Here is a 12500-nt window from a genome sequence, read left to right as displayed (position 1 = left end):
CGCAGATCATGGGTATGTCCGTTATTTCCCGGTCGTATCGTAACTTGATTGCATCTCTAAATTCCGTCTTGTTCAGATTGTAATCTAGCTCTTTGTGAATCACAGTCAACCAATTTGATGATCCCTTCTCTGTAGCTAACTCAACAGCCCTCTTAGCTTTTGTCGGCTGGGAGCTGTTCACCTGCTCTAGCCTCTCACTTAGACAGTCATCTTTTTGTTTTCCTGTGCTCAGTTGCAGTGTTCGAATTTCTGAGGCATCTGGAGGCTGGTGCTCTTGCTCAACAACTCTCCTCATGAGCGGATTAGTAACTTTGATTGAAACCTCGAATTCAGAACATGAGGTCTCATTCAAGGCCTCCCATGCGCACAGGGACACCAAGGAAGTCGCTCTCTACTTTTGTGTGAGTGTTATGGCCAGTGACAGCTGGTAAGAGAACCTCATTAATCGCGCGCTCAAGTGGGTCTAAAAAGTCTGCCATATTAGGTAATGTTCTTAGGAAATATGTTTAACGGTGCCGCAGACCAAATGATAATGATAATGATAATACGGAGGGAGCTGAGATACTTTGTATGAGGATGTTTGGTATAGCGCAGAATATGGTGGGTTTGATCCAAAACAACATAAAACAGTGGAAGACAGTTTTAACCACTGGAGGTGAAGCTCTTGGCGAAGTTCATATCAGAAGAGGAATATTTCAAGGAGACAGCCTTTCATCCCTCCTTTGTGATATCGCTCATCCGGGCACTAACACTCGTGCTACGAAAAGTAAAGTTTGGGTATGATCCTGGCGACGGGAAAGGAATGATTAATCATTTGCTTTTTATGGACGATCTTAAGAAGCCATATGGTAAAAATGAAAATCAAGTTGACTCTCTTGTCCCATCAGTTAGAATTGTGGCCGAAGATATGCCGATGGAGTTCGGAATACCAAAGTGTGCAATGCTATTGATGAAACGCGGAAAAGTGTTCCAAAGTGAAGAAATCATGCTACCGGGGAATAAAAAGATGCGATCACTGAATGTTGATGAGAATGAAAACTACAAGTATCTTGGGGTGCTAGAAACGGATGATGTAAAACATAGTAAAATGAAGGACAGGATCCAGAAGGAATATTTTCGTACAGTTAAGACAATACTAAACTCCATAAGGGAAATACGATGAAAGCAATAAACTTTAGAGCAGTTTCCATTGTAAAGTACGAGGCAGGAATTGTTGGTTGGGCCAAGGAAGAGCTCAAAGTAATGGATCGCAAAGCACGAAAGCTGATGACCATTTATCGTGCATTACACCCGCAGGCTGATGTAGATCGGCTGTACTTTAAAAAATCAGAGAGGGGACGTGGAATGATCAGCATAGAAGAATGTCAAGTGAAGAAGCTATGATTCTCACAGTTATGAACACAATTTTTGCAATTGCGTAAAGAAGCCTGAAAAATTCAGGACTTCAACGGGGTTTGAACCCGTGACCTCGCGATACCGGTGCGACGCTCTAACCAACTGAGCTACGCAGCCACTGACGTTGGGAGCTGGTCATTTGTGGGTTCCAATGTTCCCGTAAGGGATGAATCAACGATGAAATGATATATGAAATGGATCATATATGAACTGCAGATATGAAATCAAGTGAAGCTATGATCCTCGCAGTTATGAATGCAATTTTTGCAATTCCGTAAAGAAGCTTGAAAAATTCAGGACTTCAACGGGGTTTGAACCCGTGACCTCGCGATACCGGTGCGACGCTCTAACCAACTGAGCTATGAAGCCACTGACGTTGGAGGTCGTCATTTGTGGGTTCCAATGTTCTCGTGAGGAATGATTTAAACAAAACAACAACTAGCAGTATTGTCGAAGGGAAAGTGTACGTATCTATGGAGTTCAGGAGGGAGATACAAAGACTGCCCTAAGAAAGGTTTAGAGTTCTTTCTTTTGGAGATGGGTTAGAATTTTACGCAGGGGAGATTGATAGAGCCAACAGGGTTAGACGGAAAAGACAAGATGGCAGCCGTGCGATCATATAGAAGTTCAAGAATTAAGGGTTTTGAGGGCCAAGAAAGCGGCACTGGAGGGGATGGTTTCACAGTTTACGAAGACCTTACTTTTGTTAACCGAAACCTTTTACAGATGGCAAGAAATGAGCGTAAAGATACTCCGGTGTGAACGATCGACGGTAAAGTATTTCTCAATGTTGATGAACACGTTCGTCCATACATCCCGTCGGAAGATAAAACAAGGTTACCGCTCTACCCACATGCCCGCTAAATGAAGTTTAGCAAACCATTCTCATTAGTTTTATGGCATTTTGGAGCCCCAAGCCTTGGCAGTTGCATACTTTATAAAATATGATCCTTGTTCTGATATGTTTTTGTCATTTTTCTTGCACTCATAATTTCTCTATACACTTGAGCAGCCACAGAAGGTGAGCTGTTTTCTATTTCTTCTATTCGCTAACATATATAATGGGGGTTAGCTTAGGAGTTTATAGGGCGGCGATAGGCTTTTTCAACGATTGCTCTTTAATTAAATGTATTTGCTTTTCCTCTCTTATCTTTTATCTTTATTACCAGTCATATCTCAGTTATAGTTTTTTCCTTTTTGTCGTTAGGCGGTGATAATGAGCCTCATAATCCTAGACCTAACCCTGGTTCTTCATTTTTGAGTGGCCACGCTAATGTTCGGGGTTTAAACATGGCCGATAAATTTGATGAGCTTGTCTCAATAATTTGAAACAGAAACTTCCTACTTTCAGTATCTCTGAGACATGGTTAATTTATCCAATTTCAAGCCATTCTTTAGACATTCCAGGCTACTGTCGTATTATGCGCTTGGATACGTAAGGGATGGGAGGCGGTACGGAAGTGTTGCTTTCTCAGTGTCATCCCATTTGTTTACAAGTCAATGGACTTGAACTGTTATGGATAGAAATGAAGACTAATGCACTAAGTTTTTTTTGTGATGTCTGTTGCGGTCCACCTTCTGTAAATGCTCAAGCCAACATTAATTTTCTTACGAATTTGCAATGTAGCGTTGATAGGGCTTTGTCTAATCCCAAAATGCACCTCGTACTTCTTGGTGATTTCAATGCTCACTACGATCCTGTCAATCCGTCTTAGGGAAGCCATTTTTTAACGTTGGATGGAATGTACCAAATCGCATCAAGTGATTAGAATACCATTCTCGTCGCCAGAGCCCTCTGTTTCTTTTGGTCACGTCTTCGGCGAAACGAAAGGATCTGGTCGCACCTAAAAGTTCATTTTTTTTTCACTTGCTGATTAAAATTGTATGCGCAAAACAAATTAAAATAGCCCAATTTCGATACATTAAAATTCAGTCCTAAACAAACGACATCATCTCGAGGCTCTGGGGAATAAATACAAATGAGTTTATTCCCCAGAGCCTCGATGTGATGCCTTTTTGTTTAGGACCGAATTTTAATGTACCAAAAGTGGGCTATTACAAGTACTCCGCATTACATTCTACTTCCGGCCCATATGGCGGGAAAAAAACGGGACGGCAAGCCCTTTTTGGCACGTTTTTCAAAAAATTAAATAAAAACTTCTAAATTATGATGACTACGCCAAAAAAGGCGCGAAAGTTTCCGCGAAATCAATAAGAACTTAAGCAACGACGACAGCAACGAGAACGTCATTTCAAAATATAAATTCGCGTTATTGTCATCACTTCGTGACTATCTCAACCTTTTTAATAGGACAAGGGTGTGGTAGTTTCTCAAGAATGACACTGGTCGGAACGGCGCTTAATTTAGGGGAGAAAATGAAAATTCATCCTCAAGTGCCGACTTCCTTGATAAAACCTCAAATTTGGCTATTTCACGTTGTTGTTTTGCAGACGACGGCAAAGAAATGGACAAAAATAAAAAATGCACGTGCAGGGCGTGCAAAGCTATTGTTTTTGCCCACTAAATATGCAAATTTGTGACGTTCTCGTTGCCGTCGCCGTTGTCGTTGCTTAAGCTCCCTAATAGTGAATTCAAAGCAAATTAACAATTCAGGATACAATCTTTCCTTGTACTTAGCTTGTACATGCTTATTGCCGTGACTTTAACATCTTCAGTTCCCACGGCCTGCCCATTTCCATCAGTAGGGCTAACGCTCACATGGTTCACATGGGATTGAAATCTAGCACTTCACATTACACTCTATTTAGTTAACTCTGATTCAAGTTCAAGTTTGCGTTAACACTGTAACGAGAATCCCTCGTAGCGTTTGTGCTGTGGAACTGTTGGAGGACGGAAATGACCGATTCAGACGACCAAAAAAAAAAAAAGAACGATTAATATAACGTGTAGAAAAAGGTATTTTCACGGCAAGATCCGCGCTGAGGAGATGATAAGAATGAGAACGGATCAATTTGCAAAAATTTTAAACGCTCTCCATAGAGAGAGATCATGATAAAGAGGGCTAAAAGTGTCCCTCAGACAAGGGCTTACTTGATTCTCACTGTTTAAGGTTTCTGGCTGTTAATGACCATCTTTGTCCGCTATCTTTGTTGCAAATGATGCTAGAAGACATGAAAATGAAATAGCAATTCCTGATTTGCAAGGAGCGCGGACGTGACTTGATTCAGGACAACTTTATTGGAAGAGCAAAGCACTGCAACATTGTTGCGTCGAGCAGAATTATTGGGCGTGGTGTTTGATCAAAGCAAACTCCATCCAACCCTTGATCAAACAAAAAGTGTCGGACGAACATTTTCCAACATGGGCGGCCAAACAGTCACGATAGCGTCGCACCGGTATCGCGAGGTCACGCGTTCAAACCCCGTTGAAGTCCTGAATTTTTCAGGCTTCTCTTCGCAATTTCTAAAATTGCGTCCACAACTGCGAGGATTATAGCTTTACTCGATTTCATATCCGCATTTCAGTATATGATTCATTTCATATATCATTTCGTTCATTCAGTCGAACAATGTCGGATCGAACAAAGTTGTAGCGTTGACTCCAACTTTGTTCTATACTTTGGCCAGGACTTTAGAGCGACCTTATCGAATTTGTCCAATATGAATCTAGTAAAATTGTAACAGATGCTGTGAAAGGCAAAGGAGGGTTAGGCGTTTGATTCACAAATCATTACTTTATTATAAGATTGTTCATAATCTCACTCCTTCCTACCTAGTAGATCTATTGCCTACAAGAGTTTGCGAGGAAACTCAACTTTCCTTAAGGTCTGCTCTGAATTTCACTATCTTTCCAGCTCGTACAGAACGTTTCAAACTATCCTTTTCGCCATCAACAACCAAAGAATGGAACAATATTAATGCTCAACTTAGGTCACGCGACAGTATAGGACCATTTAAGAGGGAGCTGTCCATTCATACATGTATGCGTTTGGACGCTTGTGCCTTGAACTATTACTCATATAGAATTGCGGTTTTCTCCTGTCTGCTTGTGTGGACAAAGTATTGAAGATATAAGTCACTTTTTTTCTTCATTGTGCTATAAATTCTGCCCTGAGAACTAACTTTCTGGTCTCCACTGCTCGAATTGTTTCTTCCAGATGGAATCGTCTCTCAGAGAAGGAGAAAGTTGGGTTGCTTCTTTTCGGTTCTGTTAATTTGACAATAACAACAACAACAACTGTATTTTGAATTGCGAGAAAGTCGTAAAGGATTTATAGTGAATGTCGTTATTATGCAGAGGGGCATTGGCCAGTTGATAGTGTAAGCTATATTATATGTAACTTTTTTCATTTACTCATGGCCATGGGGCTTGCATTATGATTGGTTACATTTAGCATACTAATACTTTAAAAAAAAAAAAAAGAACTGTCAGAAAACATTATAAAATACGATGAGAAATAGCTAGGAAGTAATGAATTTCGTCAAGAAAAGGAAAGACATCTAATGCTTCCGAAAAGCGCATGCAGCACGTGTAATTATCAAGGCAGATCCATGTTGTAGGTGCTGTGGTCCATCCTGGTCTTGTTGTAACAGATTACTCCACGTGATAATAATGGATGAAATATTGTGTTTTAAGCAAGTGTAGATATGTCTTTTTAACACGAAACCTCTAATGCGACCCATAATGATAACTCTACTTACCCCCTTTTTGCACGCATAGTTCATGGTTGAGTGCTTTCTTCCAAACCAGGACTGTGACTTGCAGACAAGCTTGTGTTCGTCAAGGTCACCTGGGAGTTGCTTGTGGATTAAGATAACACAGTTAGTCCGGATACGGGGCGGTAATTTTTGGGATCGTCTTTTGCACGTGACTTGTAAAAAGGGGTCACCTTTACTTTTCTACCATGCTGCAGGGATCATAGTTTGTTGAATAGTCAAATTAAAGATTATGGAGTATGGGGTAGAAAGAACATCGGCTCCCTCTTTAAGTAGCCGAGATGGACTCTGGTTAACATTCCTTACTTTTAATTATTTACGTGTCTTCATGGTATTGATGATGATCGCTATAACGATAACGATAACGATAATGATGATGACTATGTTGATTATGATGGGCTGATAACATGATTCTGTTCGAATTCCTAACGTAGAGAACATTGTGGCGGGGAAGAGCACGACCCAATCCTCCATCTACAGTGACCAATACTCTAATGGCACATCAGACAAAGCAGTTGATGGGAATCCTGACCAGGAATTTAAGAATGGACACTGCTCACGTACTTTAAAAGATAATCCAAGCTGGTGGCGAGTGGATTTGAGCAGTCCTGTCCAGGTCTTTGAAGTTCGCATCGTTATTGGGAATTCGCCCTCGTCTGACGGGTCAAATGTTACAAGGACTCAAGTCGACAATATAACATTGGGTGAGAGAAACAGTTGCAGAAATCTGCTTTTGAAACATAGTGAACTGAGCCATAAATTTAAGAACAAGAGACCTTTCAAGCTTGACTCCAAGAGAATCAAAAGTTAAATGTTTTGTTATTTACTGTAAAGATTTGCAGATTTCAAAAGCTTTCTGTGTGCTCCAATTAAGAATTGGTTCATGGTTAGTGTGGGTATATGGAGTTGTGGAAGTTATGAGAGCACGATAGAGGCGTAAGAGTTGCTCGAAGCGATTGCCGAGGGCAACTCTAGTATCTTGAGTGCATTCCGAACTTCCCAAGTGCATCCAATCTCGTTCCCAGAGCCTCCGTTACCTTTGTCCAGCGGAACGGGCGCGTGAGGCTCTGGAATAATCCAAAACCGGAACCAGAAAACTCTGGTTCCGGTTAAATAACTGCGCGTGCGTGAAGGGAACGGTTAGAAATCAACAAAAACATCTGAAGTTTACCTTGCCACGAAAGCGCTTATTTTTTACTCGCGAGACAGTACATATGAGTATAAACACATCTCGTAATACACTCGAAACGTTTAAACTGTGGAGAATAAAAAATAACGGGAGCAATTTTTTCAATGGATAATTATGTGGCTAGCCTTACATACGTATGCTTTATACCTGCCAAGGGACTCGTCAGAAATCTTTTGGCTAACTCGTCAAACATCGCGTTTGAAGTCCCGCACGGATCAAAATGATGGTGGCAATCTGGGAATTCTTACTTGATATAAGGCCAGATTCCAGATTGCCACCTTCATTTGATGCTAGCGAGACCTCAAACGCGATGTTTGACGAGTTAGCCGAAAGGTCTCTGATGAGTCCCTTGGCAGGGATGAAACATACGCATGTAAGGCTAGCCGCATAATTATCCATTGGGAAATTCTTACACTTTTTCAAAATTTTTCAATCAAAACAAATTTCAGCATCTGGTGTCACGCAAGTGACAACTAGGAAATTCAGAATGCTGTATTTTCAAACACAAAAACGTTACGGAACTGGTAAGTAGTAAAAAGATTTATTTCTAGATTAACTTCGACCTCGTATAGATAAAAATCCGGAAGAAAGCATACTTTTTTAGTTTAGAATTTGTAAATTGCAGGAAATGAAACCGTTTTTCAACAGCCAATCAAATTTGGCCTCTTTTGGATTTGACCAGAGTTTCTCTTTTCCGACCGTTGGTCAAGGAAACGATGACTCTGGGAACGAGATTAAAGTGCATCCAGAACTTAATATTTGAGTATATGCACAGCTAAAGACATGAACCAATTATTTTATAACAGATCAACACGAAAAGCCGCTTCAGTGATTAAATTCATAATTGTTATCATGGGAAATAGAAGCAAGTAAACATTTTATTGGGTAATTGAAAACACACCACCTTGAAAAACAAGTGCACTCGAATTGGTGTGAAAAAATGCCCATAACGTTTGATCTCCTCTCAAAAGAACTGACTATCGATAACAACAAAGCGGAAAAAACATGTCTTCAATCTATAAAAGAAGTGACAAGTTCTGTAAAAAAAAAATTCTTTTTGACTCAACGGCTTGCTGAGTTTGGGCGTTTCAAAACAACATTTACATTCAAAACAGCATTTACACTGGATTGTGCAGTTGGTGAAAATAGGATAATTTGGTGTCATGTTGTCTTGCGTGTCCAGCAAACTTAGTTTCTTGACCTCACTACGGAAAGTATCGGTAGTAATTTAATAGCAAGGTGAAGCTACTTTTCAAAGCTATTAACTATGTGCACATTTTTGCATTAGCGATAGTCCCGTTGCCCATACTCGGACAGGTTACTAGTCACTAGTATTTTCCTTTTCAAACGATATGTAGGCTTGACCCAAACCAACTGTAGTCATTCTGTGGCGTTAAACTATAGATTTGTGTATAGCGAATTTCACCTTCATTTCACTCGAGTTCCACGGTCCATCTTTAGGTCAATGATCCCTTTTTACTTCATCTATGACTAATTTTTAATTTGACAGCAAAATATCTATTAACTTTTATGGTTTAAATTTAACCTTTGAAAGAATCGAACTTCTTGATTAATTACGTATAAAATTTATTAAAGTGCCCCTGTGATAAAAAAAAAAAATCACTTCCTCTTTTTCTTCGGATTTTAAAAGTGTGTGCCTAACACTTAACTGGCAAACTTTTGAGCTTTGACTTTTATCCAAAGGCAGTTTACTTTGAGTGTAAGTTTTGGATTTCACGGTCCGCCATTACTCACGTTTAAAACTGACCGATTAGACCTCAGAGGGTTGGATCCAGGCAAAAGAGACGTCAAAGGCTCACCAGCCTAAAATTTCAGCGTGTGAATGCCGCCTATTATATATGCAAAACGTGAGTTTAAAAATCTGAAAGCCCAAAAGTCCAGTGCTGCATATTAATTCTGCGGCGTACAGACGCATTGTATTCTTAAACTAGTGACCCTTTGACGTCATGTTTTCCTCGATCCAGCTCTCTCAAGATCTTAAAATTAGTAATGGCGGATCATTAAATAGGAAAATTCCAGTTAAAATAAACAGGTGCCGTTTTTAAATCAAGGCTTAAAACTTGGTCCCTTAGCGTTTAGTTTACATAGTTTTATAACCCAAAGAAGAATAAGAATTGATTTTTTGGTCACAGTGGCACTTTAGCCTGTACTCACTTTGACAAAGGGCCAATTTTCAAAACTTCAGCTTGCTAGTTCATCAGATTAACCCAGAAAAACAAAAATAAAGGGGCTTTTTTCACTTGAATTGCAGGCGACAGCTTCAGTGTAACAAATAATCCAGTTTGTGCGCGATGGGATGCTTCATTTGACCTGGAAGCATCACTTGTGTGTCACATAAATCCGCCAAGGAGTAGCAGATATGTTGGTATACTCACAACCAGAAGACAGTTCCTACAGCTCTGTGAGGTTGAAATCTTTTCAAAAGGTGCTTCAGTGTTAAGTAAAGCTGTAGTAGAACTGGTGTACACAGCATTATCTTTTTTTATTCTCGTGTATGGCTGACACACTTCTACCCTGCATCTGGTCGATTCGGGGAAGCCTGGTACCCAAAGTCCTCAGGCTTTTTGGTCAGCGGGTGAGACCCGGAGAGATAACAGACTCCATTTTCCCAGACAACGTGTGGTTCCGGTCTTATTGCGCATGCTTAAGTTTAAACGGAAGCAGTAAACAGCAGGAAATAAATGGCGGGTTGAAAATGTTCGAGAAACAAAAACTTTAGTTTTACACACCATAAAAGAAACTGGAGAAATGATCATTGGCCTGCTGTAAAATACCCTGCGAGCAGTTGTTTTTTTCCTAAATAGAAACCACTGCAAGTAACCATTAGTTTCTTTGATTGAGCCGCCGTCCAGCGCCAAGGACTAATAAATTTAATTTGAACTGGTAAAACGAGTTATTAAACTTGTTTTGGTGCTTGCGCAAGCGTTCAGCTACGTAGCTGCTGCGTTTGGGCTAGCCCGCTGTCTAATAATTTCATATTTTTCCACGAAATGAGACGAAACGCATCACGTGGAGTATGACGTAGTTCGCACATCCTCGATGGGAAATTTAACGGTAGCTCGCAGTGGTTTCTCTGTCGGGAAGCGTAGGAGAAACTAACTGCTCGCGGGGTAGCTGTAAAAGTGAGTGAAGATGAAACTTCTGACGCTTTCGCGTAAGTGTATTTTAGTGTTTCAGCGTGGATTCCATCGTGCAAGCAACACGATCGACAAATTTTTGTGGAAACGACACCAATGTCCTCTTCTACCACAATTTTATGTTTCCGTTATTCTGAGTTGCTTCGACAAGACCTTTTTCCACGGAATTCTTCCCAAAGAGACTGATGTAATGTTTTCCCACGGTACGTTTGCATTAGTTTCGGGAATCAGTTTTTAGCAGCGTGGGAAAATTTCCGTGCTATAAACGGTTGCTATTTATTAGTCCGAAACTGGTTAAGCAGCTGCTTAAGGCCGCTGTTACACGTTGAAACATTTAGCTGAAACTTATGTGCAACGGCGCTGCAAAAAAGTTTCAGTAGACTTTGCACCGTGTAACATAAAAGGACGAAACTCCTTCGGAAACGTTGAAACTGGTCTTGAAATGTTGTTTATATGGCCTTAGCCGGTTTCTGATTGGCTTACGCAGCGTAGCGTAACAAGACTGATCATGAGTGAGACCAGTTTCACGAAGTGGTGTTAATTACATGGTTAAACTCCTGTTTTTATCACCACTGCGATTGCTGCGACCGTTGCAGAAGTAGAAAGCGGTTCTAGTTTTCGTGAAACTTGTCTCGCAACGGAAGTTCCAAAAAGTTTCACGAAACCGACTATGTTACACGGTGCAATGCCCCCTGGAATTTGTTTCGCAGCGTCGTAGCACAAAAGTTTCGGCTAAAAGTTCCAACGTGTAAAGCCGCTGTTACACGTTGAAACTTTTAGCCGAAACCTATGTGCAACGGCCCTGCAAAAAAAGTTTCAGTAGGCGTTGCACCGTGTAACATAAAAAGTCGAAAATCGTCGGAAACGTTGAAACTGGTCTCGAAATGTTGTTTACATGGTCTTAGCCGGTTTCTGATTGGTTTACGCAGCGTAGCGTGACAAGAGCGAGGGAGACCAGTTTCACAAAGTGGTGTTACACGGTGAAACTCTTGTTTTTGTCACCACTGCGATCCTTGCGACCGTTGCAGAAGTGGAAAGCGGTTCTACTTTTCGTGAAACTTGTCTCGCAACGGAAATTGAAAACGTTTCATGAAACCGACCATGTTACAAGGTGCAACGCCTGCTGAAACATGTTTCGCAACGCCGTTGCACACAAGTTTCAGCCAAAAGTTTCAACGTGTAACAGCGGCTGTAGACAATTCAAACCCCAACGCTTAATTATTAATTATTTTTGTGGCTTATATATTTCTGAGATGCTAAAAGTCTTGAGGTGCTTTAAGTTAGGGGAAGACAGCGACGGTAAAAAAAAAAAAAAACAAACAAACAAACAGCAGCACTGAAACTAGTTTTAGATTTCGAATCTCCCTCCAAATTCTGGAGCTTCCTGTGTGGTACTTAGTTATATTACTTACCGACTTCCTGTCGGACAGTCATTGTTATGCAAGCATCCAATAAAAAAAAAATGTTTAAGTCTATCATCCCAGAGTCTCTCCGGGGGCTCACCCGCTGACCAAAAAGCTCGAGGACTATGGATTCGAGATTGGGAGCCACCAAATCACAAAATTCCACTACGAAAATAGGTTCAAATGGCGTGCTGATCAAGATCGCGACATTTTTTACAGAAGGGTGTTTCGTGATTGGCCATAACGTATGCCGTAATAATAAGAAGAGTATAGCACGAACAGCTGTGATCTGTTGTAGCAAGGCCGAGTGATTGCAGTGGTAGTGGAACTTTCAGCATTCAGTGTTCATGCCTATCCCTTATTTGATCTTATGCTTGTGGTAAGTAGTATTCCTCGCTTACATACGGCTGCATATCATTTGCATACAATTTGCATATTGGAAATTATAGACTTTCCATATGGGAATGGAACCTTATTAAAAATGGCGGATTTGATGCAAATGAGGCTGGAACCTCATTAACATCCGCCATTTTGTTTTGGTGGGAAGCGGTCCATACTAATGAGCAGCAGGAGTCCATAAATGGGCGTAGCAAATGTCACGCAAACCGGAAATCAGGCCAACATCACGCAAAATGAATTTTACAAGTGGGAACGTGTGGGGGTCCGAGTGACCTACCC

At 40.8% G+C, this 12500-nt stretch overlaps 1 protein-coding gene across 1 annotated transcript in view; it reads left to right on the top strand.

The window, feature by feature from the left end:
* The window catches only part of LOC137974403 (lactadherin-like), a 50142-nt gene extending 39107 nt beyond the window's left edge, over window positions 1-11035 (top strand). The window contains exons 4-5 of the mRNA XM_068821359.1: window positions 6507-6776; window positions 9534-11035. The gene's annotated coding sequence lies outside the window, so the exon portion shown is untranslated. The remainder of the gene's footprint in view (window positions 1-6506; window positions 6777-9533) is intronic.
* The last annotated feature ends 1465 nt before the right edge of the window (window positions 11036-12500 follow it).

The sequence above is a fragment of the Montipora foliosa genome, chromosome 10, assembly GCF_036669935.1.
Source record: "Montipora foliosa isolate CH-2021 chromosome 10, ASM3666993v2, whole genome shotgun sequence".
Lineage (NCBI taxonomy): Eukaryota > Metazoa > Cnidaria > Anthozoa > Scleractinia > Acroporidae > Montipora > Montipora foliosa.
Note: the sequence above shows the minus strand (reverse complement) of the source record. Positions and strands in the feature narration are given on the sequence as shown.